The following is a 16,731-nucleotide window of genomic DNA, read 5'->3' as shown; positions in this document are numbered from 1 at the left end:
TATTTTTTAATGAAAGAAAAATTAAATTCTCTCCATTTTCTCAATCACATTTATTGATTATATTTATTGCATCACAATCTTGATAAATTACTTACTTTTATATCAATGAAAATAACATTTATTTTTTTCCCATTGTTGCTTATGAGATGAAATAATTCTGTTTTAGTTTATAGCATGTGAAATTTTATAGATCTTTTTAATTCTTCATAGGTCAGGGAAAGCAATGATAGACATGATTCTACTTAAAACAATTTGGTATAAAGTACAATTTTATGCTCATTTTATAACAACTGCAAGTACTGCTCACATGAAGGGACACTGTAGATTACAAGCAATTGAAAGATTTTACAGATATATATGCATTTGAGGTAAGATTGATTATACTCAGTGTAGGGAAACATCTATTAAATTTTCTATAGAGTAACAGTTTTCAACTTTTCATTTATTTTAATATTCTCCTATTCAAAGTTTAAATGATATCGCAGCATTTTAAAAGTCACATTTCAGTATAAGGAATAATAAGTAGTATTATAATTATACAGATGATATATGGGTTCTGACTGATATATACTTAACCATGCAAAGTTCAGGATTTATAGACAGTGTAAACAGTACTGGGTTTCAGTACTATTGTGGTAGATCCCTCAAAACCAGTTCAAATAAATATCTTAAATTTAAATAAAGCCTAGGCATTAGGATGGGCAAAGGAATTTTGTGTGTATATATATGCATGGGTATATACATCTGTATACACCTATTCATGCGCACACAAAATTTAATTATGGAGAATTATGTGTGCATGAAGCAATATGTCCAATTAGTTATTTAATAAATTTCAAGTAGTAGAGTTTCACTTTAGGTTTTATGTAACAGTAAAAATAAATTTTGGATTTATAAAATCTTTTTTTTTAAGGAAGTTGATAATTAATTTAGTTTGTTCTGTCTTTAGATAACTGGATTCACTCTACACTTTGCAAAACAACTGCAGATCAATATACTGGTTAAACCAGCAAGAAAAATTGAGTCAGTCTCTTGAACAAGTTTCATTATGATTTTTAGTATTTTCTTGTAAGAATGGGAGTATATCTATGAAAAGAAGGGGAAAGAACATAAAATTCAACTTCTCTAAGTCAGAAAAATATCATATATTAACACATATATATGCAATCTAGAAAAGGGACACTGATGAACCTATTGGCAGGGCTGGAATAGAGATGAGGATGTAAGAACGGATGTGTGGACACAGCGAGGGAGGGAGAGGGTAGAATGAATTGAGAGAGCAGCCCTGACAGAAACACACGACCATGTGTAAAACAGGTAGTGGGGAGCTGCTGTATAGAACAGGGAGCTCAGCTCAGAGCTTTGTGATGATGTAGAGGGGTGGCAGGGAGGCTGAAGATGAAGGGGATTTATGTATACTTTTAACTGATTCACACTGTTGTACAGAAGAAACTAACACAACACTGCAAAGCAATTATACTCCAATGTAAAAAAAAAAAAATCTGTTTTTTAAAGTAATGTAGATGATCAGAGTTATTTAGCCCAAGGCACTGACCACAGATAATAATGAGTCATGAAAGTAAAAATCTACCTGTACCTCTATAAAACAAAATGTTGGTAAATAGAAATAAAAGAAAATCTACGGAAATTTAGGTAGCTGGACTAGGAAGACAGACAGTGAATGGACTGCATAAACAAATTTGTATGAGGAAAATATATATGCACAGAAAAAAATGCAAAAGGAGATATGAAAAATTGTATAAGCATGGTTATATCCTTCCATGTTAGCACTGTAAGAGGTTTGCAGCTCAATTCTTTCTACCAGCTTTATTACTGATACTCTTAAAAGATTTAGAGATAAGATTTTTTTTCTAATTTCTACATAAATTTAGAATATCTGCCCCTTTAGGAATGTCAAAACAGGCTACTAAAGAAAAGCATGACCATTAAATGATTTGAAAACCTATGTCCAAGAATTTCTGACTGTAGAAACTGTAAGCTGTGGATTAAAGTATTCTTTGTCACCATCAGTTCAGTTCAGTTCAGTTGCTCAGTTGTGTCCGACTCTGCAACCCCATGGACTGCAGCATGCCAGGCCTCCCTGTCCATCACCAACTCCCAGAGTTCGTTCACTCAAACTCACGTCCATCGAGTCGGTGATGCCATCCAGCCTACTCATCCTCTGTCTTCCCCTTCTCCCACCTTCAATCTTTCTCAGCATCAGGGTTTTTTCAAATGAGTCAGTTCTTCACATCAGGTTGCCAAAGTATTGGAGTTTCAGCTTCAGAATCAGTCCTTCCAATGAATATTCAAGACTGGTTTCCTTGAGGATGGACTGGTTGGATCTCCTTACAGTCCAAGGGACTCTCAACACAACAGTCTTCTCCAACACCACAGTTCAAAAGTATAAATTCTTTGGCGCTCAGCTTTCTTTATAGTCCTACTCTCACATCTATACATGACTACTGGAAAAACCACAGCTTTGATTAGATGGACTTTTGTTGGCAAAATAATGTCTCTGCTTTTTAATATGCTATCTAGGTTGGTCATAACTTTTCTTCCAAGGAGCAAGTGTCTTTTAATCTCATGGCTGCAATCACCATCTGCAGTGATTTTGAAACCTAAAAAAATAAAGTCTGTCACCACAGTTCACCCATCAATTTGCCATGAAGTGATAGGACCAGATGCCATAATCTTAGTTTTCTGAATGTTGAGCTTTAAGCCAACTTTTTCACTTTCCTCCTTCACTTTCATCAAGAGTCTCTTTAGTTCTTTGCTTTCTGCCATAAGAGAGTCATCTGGATATCTGAGGTTATTAATATTTCTCCTAGCACTCTTGATTCTAGCTTGTGCTTCCTCTAGCCCAGCGTTTCTCATGATGTACTCTGCATAGAAGTTAAATAAGCAGGGTGACAATATACAGCCTTGACGTACTCCTTTTCCAGTTTGGAGCCAGTTTGTTGGTCCATGTCCAGTTCTAACTGTTGCTTCTTGACCTGCATACAGGTTTCTCAGGAGGCAGGTCAGGTGGTCTGGTATTCCCATCTCTTGAGGAATACTCCACAGTTTGTTGTAATCAACACAGTCAAAGGCTTTGGTTTAGTTAATAATGCAGAAATTTTTCTGGAATTTTCTTGCTTTTTTGATGATCCAAAGGATGTTGGCAATTTGATCTTTAAAACCAGCTTGAACATCTGGAAGTTCACGGTTCACGTATTGCTGAAGCCTGGCTTGGAGAATTTTGGACATTACTTTACTAGCATGTGAGATGAGTACAATTGTGTGGTAGTTTGAGCATTCTTTGGCATTGCCTTTCTTTGGGATTGGAATGAAAACTGACCTTTTCCAGTCCTGTGGCCACTGCTGAGTTTTCCAATTTGCTGGTATATTGAGTGCAGCACTTTCACAGCATATCTTTTAGGATTTGAAATAGCTCAACTGGAATTCCGTCACCTCCACCAGCTTTGTTCATAGTGATGCTTCCTAAGGCCCACTTGATTTCACATTCCAGGATGTCTGGCTCTAGGTGAGTGATCAAACCATCGTGATTATCTGGGTTGTGAAGATCTTTTTTGTATAGTTCTTCTGTGTATTCTTGCCACTTCTTCTTAGTTTTCTTGAATAAACTCATGCAATAATAATCCAATATGATGAAAAAACATATATAAAATAAAATTTCAACTTCTTTGGCTTAATTCATTAAATCATAAAATGCTAATAACTTTCATTTGCAATTTAGAATTATATCTAGTTTGTATTGAAATGGTATTTACACACATTTTGGAATGAGTGTATAGTGGTATTGCTCATTCCACACTAGCTGTCCAAATATTTCTATGACTGTAGTTTCCAGAATTCAAAGTTTAGTTTTGAAAGGTTGTTGCCAAACCAAAAAAGACTGGGATTTTTGGCTGCCGGAGGAGAAGAATTCAATCCACGGCCAGAGACGCAGCTTAATCACTCAGAGCTTTTGTGTAATAAAGTTTTATTAAAGTATAAAAGAGGTAGAGAAAGCTTCTGACATAGACATCAGAAGGGGGCAGAAAGAGTACCCCATTGCTAGTGTTAGCTATTTGATGATGATGATAATAATATTTGATAATTATAATTACAAAATATTATAATAACCAAATTATAATTATCAAAATATTATTATAATAATTTGATAATTATTATTTTATAATAATTATCAAATTTTTATTGAATTTTATTATTAGTCAAATTAATAATAAGTGAATCAAAACAATGTCTGGAGGTTGTAAAGACCTTACTAGACCCACTCCCATAATTTACATTTTATGATAACAGGATTAGCCAGAAGGTTTTTTTTTCCAGAAACTGTCCTCAAGCAGGTTACATTATTGCTATATAATCCTAAGGAATATAGAGGATAAAAAAGTTTGTCCTCTCCTCCTCAAGAGTTCCAGACCCCTCTGTCCTTGGGGATCCCGGACTTCTTATCAGCCTGCCTAGGAATTTACTCTCTCAGTTTCCTGGGCATCACTTGTTGAAAGGGAAAATAAGTGATTAGAAAAAGTGAATCTAATTAGAAATATATATTAGAAAGATTCATAGAGTGATTATAAAACTCAGAAACAGACCTTAAAATTTAAATGATTCATCACGTAGAACAAAAATCAAGGAATTTAACCAAGACACAACAGCAACTAGTTTCTGAACATTCATGTATAGAGATAATTACTAACACTTCTCTTATGCGTGTATAATATATATTTATTTCCATAATTATTTAATATTTTATAATTATTTTCAATGTATATTACAGAGCATTAAAGCATTTGGAGCAGAACTATTTGGTGCCTATTCTTTGGCTTAATGAGGTTAGTATTTTTATCTATTAGTCACTGAAATAGCAAACATCTTTGTATATAGAATAAATCTTGGATGATTGAAAATTGAGTAAGTGTGCATAGTATTTGAAGTTGTATGAGTTTCCATTACTCATGTGGGCAAGTTTATACATTATTAATTATAGAATTAATTATTTTGAGAGAACCAAGCCATGCAGAAATATCAGGATTATGTTAGATTTCAGTGTTTTTATTTTAGAAAGACAAAGTACTTCCTATCATTTAAGATTAGTTCCATAGTGCGTATATTAAACACTATCTCTTGTCATAGTGCTTGGCATGGGGAAGAGTCATGCAAACATGACATTCCAAATAACTCAGTGTGAATATTGTAGTGTTAATAAAAGCCAACCAAGTTTATAAAGATGAGTTTATAGTAAATGTAGGCAGTTTATCTCCTGATGAGACATTTTTAGTGTAAAAATCATGGAGTGGATTAGCCACAGAATTAGGAAATGCATTGTATAAGCCTTTAGAGGAAGAAAACTGCTGACCCTTGATATTTCCCTCTGTCACTAAGAAACATTCTTTGGGAAACTGGAAAATATTTCTGTAAGACCAGTGTATTGAACAAAGAAGTCAGTGTACTGAAGAATGCTATATAACATGTTTAAAGGGAAATGATTGTATTTCTCTAAATATTCCACCTTGGCATTTATTACCTTCTCTGACATGCAAAGAGACTTCCATTAGCTTGTTTTACAGAAAAAAATAACTAAAATTTATGCAGTGTTTTGAAAAAAAAAAAAAACTGATACGTAAATTGAAGGTTTTGAGTATTTTGCTTCACTAAACTACCCCAAAAACACTATTAACTTTATTACAGACTGCCACCATTGGTGATGAGAAGGCAGCAATGTTCATAGATCAAGTAACTGGAAAAATAAACCTCCTTCGCCTGGTACAAATAATCTTATGGAGTATTGGTACAGTGATGTTTGTTGCTTTTATGATTTCATACTGTGCATGCCGAGTGGAGTGTTAAATAAGTAAGTATATAATAAAAATTATATACAGCTGCTATAACATTATATATTGCTTGTTTTCATTTTATCAAAAAGAGGTAATAAATTAGGCTACAAATATTTCTGGATCTGTCTAGTCAACAATTGTTTTTAATGTATCTTTGAAGTTTTGAGATGTTTTTCCAGTGCTCATGTATGGATGTGAGAGTTGGACTATGAAGAAAGCTGAGTGCCAAAGAATTGATGCTTTTGAATTGTGGTGTTGGAGAAGACTCTTGAGAGTCCCTTGGACTGCAAGGAGATACAACCAGTCCATCCTAAAGCAGACCAGTTCTGGGTGTTCATTGGAAGGACTGATGCTGAAGCTGAAACTCCAATACTTTGGCCACCTCATGCAAAGAGTTGACTCATTGGAAAAGACTCTGATGCTGGGAGGGATTGGGGGCAGGAGGAGAAGGGGACGACAGAGGATGAGATGGCTGGATGGCATCACCGACTCGATGCACGTGAGTTTGGGTGAACTCCGGGAGTTGGTGATGGATAGGGAGGCCTGGCGTGCTGGCTGCGATTCATGGGGTCGAAAAGAGTCGGACATGACTGAGAACTGAACTGAACTGAACGTAAATTGAAACATAAATGAAGCCTGAATGAATAATAAGCCCTAGTAATACCAAGCAGATCACTACATCTTTCTTCTGAGAGGAATGCACTAAAATATGAAGTCATCACTTTTGAAAAGTTAAAATGTTGCACAAAAGCTAAATGTGTTCTAACTTTTCATTTCTTGATTATTTCTAGCTAATTATTTTAAAATCACAAATTAATAAAATCACAGACTAGGAAAATTTATATATAAATTAAAACGGTAGATATTTGGGGAGACTGAAATTTACAAGAGAAAAGAAAATAGAAAGGTTTATTAAATAAGCTAGAAATTAAGGAGAAATAGAAACTCAATAAATGATGGTAAGAAAACAGGATAAATATGCTATTTTAAGATGAAGATAACATATTAATATAAAGGATTGTAGCATAAAAATATGCTACAATCACAGTACAAAATCAGTGTGTACCCTACATGTTTAATGTTGAAGTCTTGATGAATTATTACAATTCATGAACTAAAATTGAATACAATAGTATAAAGAATAGAAGAAAAACAAGTCAATACAGTAAAACCAAATTACTCAGAGTTTACAGGAAAAATCAGGTAAATGTGGACAGTAGGAGTTTAAGCAAAATTGAAGACGTGGCTCAGGTCTCTGTGTTTTAGTTATTAGTGCCTATGCCCCCTTGTAAATAGAGGAACATCTGACTCAATCTTCCCTAAATGAAGCCTTTAATAATCATATGTGGCATTGGTGTGGCCTGGTAGGGTGTGGGGAGGATTTTCCACTTACATTAGGTTCCATCCACCCTTCTTCCCAGGAAAATCAAAAAATATATACAATCAAAATAAAAGCAAATATACTTGCTATGAAAAATTACAACTTCAAAATAAGTCTTCTTACTCTACTTTCAATCAGATTGTTGACTGTATGATGTCTTATACAGAAATTCTGGAGCTGCCACTGATAATGACTGACCTTCTATTGTGCACCAAAATTATGATAACCATTTTATATGAATTATCACAACTAATCTCTATGAAAATTTTATACTTCCAGTAGCCAGGGATTCACCAGCATTCATTCTATCTATCTTTTTGAGACATTACAGAAAATTTTAACAGTGCAAATCTGTTCATTTTCTAAGTGTGACATCAGTCAAACTGAATTATTAAAAAAAAGTAAAACAGGACATACAACAGTATTTTCTGTATGTAAGAATGAGAACTTGGGCTTAGGAAGACCACTCAATCTTTTGTTCTGATGCTTTCTGCCTATATTTATTCACTAAAAAGACTGAATACTTCTGCCTACAATCCATCTGAACAGAATATTCAAAATGCTAATCTAATATATTCACATTGTAATGAAGGAAATATTGTATCACCTTTAAGACCTATCATTAGTCAAGTAACAAATAAGTTATGATTAAACAAAGTAATGCACATGACCATTTATACAACAGAAAAGATTATCCACTTAAAAGCCATATTACAACAAAAACTTGTTCTGGTGGGAAAATATTCTTTTCAAAATGAAGTGTAATAATTGTAAATTTTTCTGTATTCTTCCCTGTAACTGTTATGTGATATATTTCATCAGTGCTAAATGAACCCTGAATACCCAGTATCTTGGGGCTCTATGTGGCTAAATTAAGGTAAAAGATGGAGAACTCTCTAACGTGTCACTGTCAACAAGTATATTGATTTTTCTTAAACATCTGATTGTTGCAGTGGAAAGCTACTGCTCTTTACACAATGTTCTTTTTTTTCCCTTTACAAACAGAGAACACTGTTCTCTATAGATTACTTGATTTACTAGATTAAGAAGAATCACAGATATAGATTTCCTTAAACAGGCCTCATGTTGAATATTTAATAATTATGCCTGTGGGCAGATTTATAAACAATTGAAAAATAAGAAGATGGATGTACAGGAGGGAATAAAGCAAAGATGGTAGAGCTAAGGTGTGGTTTTATTCACAGAGAGAATAAACCAGTAGTCTTTCTGAAAGTAGCAGTACATACACCACTAAATGGAGGATGGTCTGAAGGGACAGCAAGGAGTGGAAATGCTCATTCAGAGCAGATTTAATGAGTGACCCTCCTCATCTGACTGCGTGCAGCTCTTGAGAGCTGGGAAGGAGGCTTCATGCTCCCTGGAATGGGAAAATAATTGTCTCATCCATGAAGTGCATCAGAGAATCTTTCTCTCCAGCTTGAGAAGCTGGGCTAATTACTAGAAAATATGACATCTTCAATCTAAAGAATGTCAGAATTACCTATTTTTTCCACAACTTTCTGATAAGCACTAAGTACTTACTTTCTGCTTTCCAGGGAGCAAATGAGTCTTCACATTCATGCATCGGCTACGTCAGGACCATTCTTAATATCGACCTACAAAATGAAGATTTGATGTGCTTTATCTTTGCAAGCACACCTTATCTTAGAGTTGAAGAACTAGTGGCATTTTTTTGTTTTTGTTTTGTACTGAGCATAAGCACATTTCTAAAGAATTACTAAGATGCCATCCACACTTGGAACAAAAATAGGTACCTTTTAAAATTTAACATACACACAACAACTTGAATTACGTTTCTACAGATCTCACTTATTCATGATACAAGTATTTTTATTGGATATTGATTTACTAATTGGTTCCCTGGTGGTAAATATGGCAGAGGACTGGACAACCTAAACAAATCCTGGATCTTGAACACTTGTCTTCCTCAAAGAGGAAATATCATTACTCTTATCAATGTCCCTGAAACAACACAAACCCCAAGACTGTTGGTACATGCATTTCACGAGGATCAACTATTTTGAAAGGCATTTAAGAATGGTAACCAAACGCTTGGCCTCTGAACCATTTATTATCCATTACTTCAGTTTCCTTCTTTATGGAATTATTTTTAATGATGCTCTCTTTAACAATATATGCTTATATTTTTGTCAATGATTATATAAATGGGTATGTAAAAGGATTTTGTCATTTTCCATGTTCATCAGCTCTTCTGGAAAACTGAATACATTTTGATCTTTTCACTCAGCTGCATACAACTTATGCTTGGCAATTTCAGAATGCTATGCTAGGAATTCTCTGGTGGTCCAATGGTTAAGAATCTACCAGCCAATGCAGGAGACCCAGGTTTGAACTCTGGTCCAGGAAGATTCCACATTCAGCAAGACAGCTAAGCCCAAGTGCTACAATTACTGATGCCCATGCACCTAAAGACCACGCTCTGCAACAAGAGAAGCCACAAGAAGCCCATGTATCACAACAAGTAGCCCCTGCTTACCACTACTAGAGAAAGCCTGCACATAGCAATGAAGACCCAGCACAGCCAGAAAATAAATAAATAAAAATAAAAAGAGTTCTGTGCTAGTGTTAAGAGATGTAAATGAAAATAAAAAGTTTTGGGTGAAAGGGTACAATGAGTAGAATGGGCATTAATGGTTACTTTCTGTAATATTTCTTGCTTTCACAGTCACTGCAGAAAGACAGGTTTCATTCATTAAAAGATGCCCTTTCGTATCCCTGTGCTTTGCCTAGTTCCTGTTGTATCACAAAACATTCAGTCTAATGTTCTGTGTGAAGTAGTCTACTTGAATTTTTATTTCTTTATGCATCTGTATTTCTTTCTGAAACATTCTTTTTAAATTCAATCTTGACCACATTTTCCTAAATTTTTTATAAGGTTTTTCATTTTCTTTTCCTTTTTAAAATGCATTTCTTAAACTGCTGCATTCAATATGCCAGCAAATTTGGATAACTCAGCAGTGGCCACAGGACTGGAAAAGGTCAGTTTTTATTCCTACCCCAAAGAAAGGCAATGCCAAAAAATGTTCAAACTACTGCACAGTTGCATTCATTTCACATGCTAGCAAGGTAATTGGAGAAGGCAATGGCACCCCACTCCAGTACTCTTGCCTGGAAAATCCCATGGATGGAGGAGCCTGGTGGACTGCAGTCCATGGGGTCGCTGGGAGTCCGACACGACTGAGCGACTTCACTTTCACTTTTCACTTTCATGCATTGGAGAAGGAAATGGCAACCCACTCCAGTGTTCTTGCCTGGAGAATCCCAGGGACAGAGGAGCCTGGTGGGCTGCTGTCCATGGGGTCGCACAGAGTTGGACACGACTAAAGTGACTTAGCAGCAGCAGCAGCAAGGTAATGTTCAAAATACTTCAAGCTAGGCTTCAACAGCATGTGAACTGAGAACTTCCAGATGTACAAGCTAGATTTAGAAAAGGCAGAGGAGCCAGAGATCAAATTGCCAACATCCTTTGGATCAAAGAAAAAGAGAATTTCAGAAAAACATCTACTTCTGTTTCATTGACAATGCTTAAAGCCTTTGAGTGAATCACACAAATTATGGAAAATTCTTCAACAGATGGGGATACCAGAGCACCCTGCCTGCCTCCTGAGAAACCTGTATGCAGGTCAAGAAGCAACAGTTAGAACCAGACATGAACAATGGACTGGTTCCAAATTGGGAAAGGAGTACGTCAAGGCTGCATATTGTCACCACTTACTTAACTAATATGCTGAGTATATCATGCAAAATGCTGGGATGGATGAAGCACAAGCTAGAATCAACACTAGTGGGAGAAATGTCAATAACCTCAGATATGCAGATGCCACCACCTTTATGGCGGAAAGCAAAGAGGAACTAAAGAGCCTCTTGATGAAGGTTAAAGCAGAGAGTGAAAAAGCTGGTTTAAAACTCTACATTCAAAAAATGAAGATCATGGCAGTGGATCCCAACACTCCATAGCAAATACACTGGGAAACAATGGAAACAGTGACAGACTTTATTTTCTTGGACTCCAAAATCACTGCAGATGGTGACTGTAGCCATGAAATGAGAAGATGCTTGATCCTTTGCAGAGAAGCTATGACAAACCTAGACAGTGTATTAAAAAGCAGAGACATTACTTTACCAACAAAGTCTGTACAGTCAAAGCTACATTTTTGTGTGTGTGTGTTTTTTCTTTTCAATAGTCTTGTACAGATGAGAGTGTTGGACCATAAAGAAGGTTGAGCGTCAAAGAATTGATGCTTTCAAATTATGGTGTTGCAGAAGACTCTTGAGGGTCCCTTGGACTGCCAGGAGATCAAACCAGTCAATCCTAAAGGAAATCGGCCCTGAATGATCATTGGAAGGACTGATGCTGAAGCTCCGATACTTTGGCCACCTGATGTGAAGAGCTGACCCATTGGAAAAGCCTCTGAGCTGAGAAAGATTGAGGGCAGGAGGAGAAGGGGACAACAAAGGATGAGATGGTTGGACGGCATCAAGTCCACCAAATTGATGGACATGAGTTTGAGCAAATTCCAGGAGATGGTGGAGGACAGGGAAGCCCTGGGACTCATAAAGAATCAGACACAACTGGCTGATTAACAAACTTTAATTGCTTTGTTTGCCTACTAAAATCCAAAAGCAATTCAGTCTCCTCACATTAGGTGCCACAGTAAACACTGAAAACCACAAACTGAGATATCACCATTTCTGAAGGATCTTTGAAAAATCCAAAGTTACTCAAAACATACTGACAAAATGTCTTTTAACTGGGAGGGTTTAAAAGATATTTTCCTAAGCTACAGTAACACATCAGTGTGGTACTGGCACAAAACAAAAAATATCGATCAATGGAAGAGGTCAGAATGCCCAGAAATAAACCCATGAACCTATGGTCAATTAATCTATGACAAAGGAAGAAAGAATATGCAATGGAGAAAAGACAGTCTCTTCAATAAGTGGTGCTGGGAAAACTGGACAGCTACATGTAAAAGAATGAAATTATATCATTCTCTAACACTACACACAAAAAGATATTCAAAATGGCTAAAAGACCTAAATGTAAGACCAAATACTATAAAACTCTTAGAGGAAAACACAGGCAGAACACTCTTTGACATAAATCACAGCATTATGTTCTTGGATTCACCTCCTAGAATAATGAAAAAAAAGAGGGACCTAATTAAATTTGAAGACTTTTCACAGCAAAGAAAATCATAAATAAAAAGACAACTCACAAAATGAGAGAAAATATTTGCAAATGAAGCAATTATCAAGGAATTAATATCCAAAATGTACAAACAGCATATACTGAAGTGACTTACCAGCAGCAGCAGCTCAACATCAAAAAACAAACAATCCAATCAAATATGGGCAGAACATCTAAACAGATACTTCTCTGAAGAAGACATACAGATGGCCAACAAAGCACACGATATGATGCGCAACATCTCTAATTACTGGAGAAATGCAAATCAAAACTACAATGAGGTATCACCTCACATCGTCAAAATGGCCATCATCAAAAAATCTATAAACAGTAAATGCTGGAGTTAGTGCTGAGAAAATGGAACTCTCCCACACGGTTGATGAGAATGTATATTGATACAGCCATTCTGGACAACAGTATGAAGGTTAATTAAATACTAGAAACAGAGCTACCATATGATCCCAGCAATCCCATTCCTGAGCATGTACCCAGAGAAAAGCACAATCTGAAAAGATACACACACCTGACTGTTCACTGCAGCACTGTTTAGCTAAGACATGGAAACAACCTAAACAATCCAGTGATGGAGGACTGCACAGACAAGATGTGGTACATATACACAAAGCAATGAAAAAAGCATGAAATAATGGCATTTGCAGGAACATGGATGGACCTAGAGATTTCTATACTAGTGAAGTAAGTCACAGAAAGGTGTCATATGGTATCACATAGACGGAATCTTAAAAAAAATGATACAAATGAACTTCTTTACAAAATAGAAATAGACTCACAGATTGCAAAAACACATTTATGGTTACCAAAGGGAAAGGTGGGGGAAGGATAAATTAGGAGTTTGGGATTAACATATACATACTACTGTATATAAATAACTAACAGAGACTTACAGTTCAGTGCAGGGAACTCTACTCATTCTGTAACCGTTCATTTAGGAAAAGAATCTTTTTATTTTTTAATATAAATTTATTTAAATTGCAGGCTAATTACTTTACAACATTGTATTGGTTTTGGCATACATTGACATGAATCTGCCATGAGTGTACACGTGTTCCCCATCCTGAACCCCCCTCCCACCTCCCTCCCCATACCATCCCTCTGGGTCATCCCAGTGCACCAGCCCCGAGCATCCTGTATCCTTCATCAAACCTGGACTGGTTATTCATTTCTTATGATATTATACATGTTTCAATGCCATTCTCTCAAATCATCCCACCCTCTCCCTCTCTCACAGAGTCCAAAAGACTGTTCTATACATCTCTGTCTCTTTTGCTGTCTCGCATACAGGGTTATTGTTTCCATCTTTCTAAATTTCATATATATGTGTTAGTATACTGTATTGGTGTTTTTCTTTCTGGCTTACTTCACTCTGTATAATCACCACCAGTTTCATCCACCTCATTAGAACTGATTCAAATGTATTCTTTTTAATGGCTGAGTAATAAATGTATCTATATTTATAACTGAATCATTATGCTGTACACTTGAAACTAACATGTTGCTAATCACCTACACTCCAATTAAAAATAAAAAGCTAAAAATAAATTGTAATACTGACACACACACAAAAAAAGACCTTGCCACTTTGGTAGATCATAGCATCTGTGAATTGACTGCCCAGTAACTCTTATTTCTCCTCTGTCAAAACTAGTAGCCCAGGAAAAATTACCTTAACATGGAAATAGCAAAGGGAGGAGATACCCCATGCCCCAAGCCCAAGGCCAGGGGCCGTGGGCGGGAGGAGCTACTCCATGCCCCTAAGCCCGAGGCCAGGGGTGGCTGGCGGGAGGAGCTACCCCACGCCCCCATGCCCCCATGCCCGAGGCCAAGGGTGGTGGCCGGGAGGACCAACCCCGTGTCCAGGGAGATGTGGCTGCATGGGCGCAGGAGGGCCTAGAGGAGCTATCCCACGTTGAAGGTCAGGAAGGGCGGCAGTGAGGAGATAACCCTTGTCCAAGGTAAGGAGCAATGGCTGCGCTTTGCTGGAGCAGCCGTGAAGAGATACCCCACGCACAAGGTAAGAGAAACCCAAGTAAGACGGTAGGTGTTGCAAGAGGGCATCAGAGGGCAAACACACTGAAACCATACTCACAGAAAACTAGTCAATCTAATCACACTAGGACCACAGCCTTGTCTAACTCAATGAAACTAAGCCATGCCCCTTGGGCAACCCAAGATGGGCGGGTCATGGTGGAGAGATCTGACAGAATGTGGTCCACTGGAGAAGGGAATGGCAAACCACTTCAGTATTCTTGCCTTGAGAACCCCATGAACAGTATGAAAAGGCAAAATGATAGGATACTGAAAGGGGAACTCCCCAGGTCAGTAGGTGCCCAATATGCTACTGGAGATCAGTGGAGAAATAACTCCAGAAAGAATGAAGGGATGGAGCCAAAGCAAAAAGAATACCCAGCTGTGGATATGACTGGTGATAGAAGCAAGGTCCGATGCTATAAAGAGCAATATTGCATAGGAACCTGGAATGTCAGGTCCATGAATCAAGGCAAATTGGAAGTGGTCAAACAAGAGATGGCAAGAGTGAATGTCGACATTCTAGGAATCAGCTAACTAAAATGGACTGGAATGGGTGAATTTAACTCAGATGACCATTATATCTACTACTGTGGGCAGGAATCCCTCAAAAGAAATGGAGTGGCCATCATGGTCAACAAAAGAGTCCGAAATGCAGTACTTGGATGCAATCTCAAAAACCACAGAATGATCTCTGTTCGTTTCCAAGGCAAACCATTCAATATCACAGTAATCCAAGTCTATGCCCCAACCAGTAATGCTGAAGAAGCTGAAGTTGAACGGTTCTATGAAGACCTACAAGACCTTTTAGAACTAACACCCAAAAAAGATGTCCTTTTCATTATAGGGGACTGGAATGCAAAAGTAGGAAGTCAAGAAACACCTGGAGTAACAGGCAAATTTGGCCTTGGAATACGGAATGAAGCAGGGCAAAGACTAATAGAGTTTTACCAAGAAAACACACTGGTCATAACAAACACCCTCTTCCAACAACACAAGAGAAGACTCTATACATGGACATCACCAGATGGTCAACACCGAAATCAGATTGATTATATTCTTTGCAGCCAAAGATGGAGAAGCTCTATACAGTCAGCAAAAACTAGACCAGGAGCTGACTGTGGCTCAGACCATGAACTCCTTATTGCCAAATTCAGACTGAAATTGAAGAAAGTAGGGAAAACCACTAGACCATTCAGGTATGACCTAAATCAAATCCCTTATGATTATACAGTGGAAGTGAGAAATAGATTTAAGGGCCTAGATCTGATAGATAGAGTGCCTGATGAACTATGGAATGAGGTTCGTGATATTGTACAAGAGACAGGGATCAAGACCATCCCCATGGAAAAGAAATGCAAAAAAGAAAAATGGCTGTCTGGGGAGGCCTTATAAATAGCTGTGAAAAGAAGACAAGCGAAAAGCAAAGGAGAAAAGGAAAGATATAAACATCTGAATGCAGAGTTCCAAAGAATAGCAAGAAGACATAAGAAAGCCTTCTTCAGCAATCAATGCAAAGAAATAGAGGAAAACAACACAATGGGAAAGACTAGGGATATCTTCAAGAAAATCAGAGATACCAAAGGAACATTTCACGCAAAGATGGGCTCGATAAAGGACAGAAATGGTATGGACCTAACAGAAGCAGAAGATATTAAGAAGAGGTGGCAAGAATACACAGAAGAACTGTACAAAAAAGATCTTCACGACCCAGATAATCATGATGGTGTGATCACTGACCTAGAGCCAGACATCCTGTAATGTGAAGTCAAGTGGGCCTTAGAAAGCATCACTACGAACAAAGCTGGCGGAGGTGATGGAATTCTAGTTGAGCTATTCCAAATCCTGAAAGATGATGCTGTGAAAGTGCTGCACTCAATATGCCAGCAAATTTGGAAAACTCAGCAGTGGCCACAGGACTGGAAAAGGTCAGCTTTCATTCCAATCCCAAAGAAAGGCAATGCCAAAGAATGCTCAAACTACTGCACAATTGCACTCATCTCACATGCTAGTAAAGTAATGCTCAAAATTCTCCAAGCCAGGCTTCAGCAATATGTGAACCGTGAACTTCCTGATGTTCAAGCTGGTTTTAGAAATGGCAGAGGAACCAGAGATCAAATTGCCAACATCTGCTGGATCATGGAAAAAGCAAGAGAGTTCCAGAAAAACATCTATTTCTGCTTTATTGACTATGCCAAAGCCTTTGACTCTGTGGATCACAATAAACT

At 37.2% G+C, this 16,731-nt stretch overlaps 1 pseudogene; it reads left to right on the top strand.

Moving 5' to 3' along the window:
- LOC109557879 (platelet glycoprotein 4-like) overlaps positions 1 to 5,856 on the top strand; it is a 59,581-nt pseudogene extending 53,725 nt beyond the window's left edge.
- Positions 5,857 to 16,731: the final 10,875 nt, after the last annotated feature.

Source organism: Bos indicus, chromosome 4, assembly GCF_029378745.1.
Source record: "Bos indicus isolate NIAB-ARS_2022 breed Sahiwal x Tharparkar chromosome 4, NIAB-ARS_B.indTharparkar_mat_pri_1.0, whole genome shotgun sequence".
Taxonomy (NCBI): Eukaryota; Metazoa; Chordata; class Mammalia; order Artiodactyla; family Bovidae; genus Bos; species Bos indicus.
The sequence above is the reverse complement of the archived record's forward strand: the minus strand, read 5'-3'. Positions and strand labels throughout refer to the sequence as shown.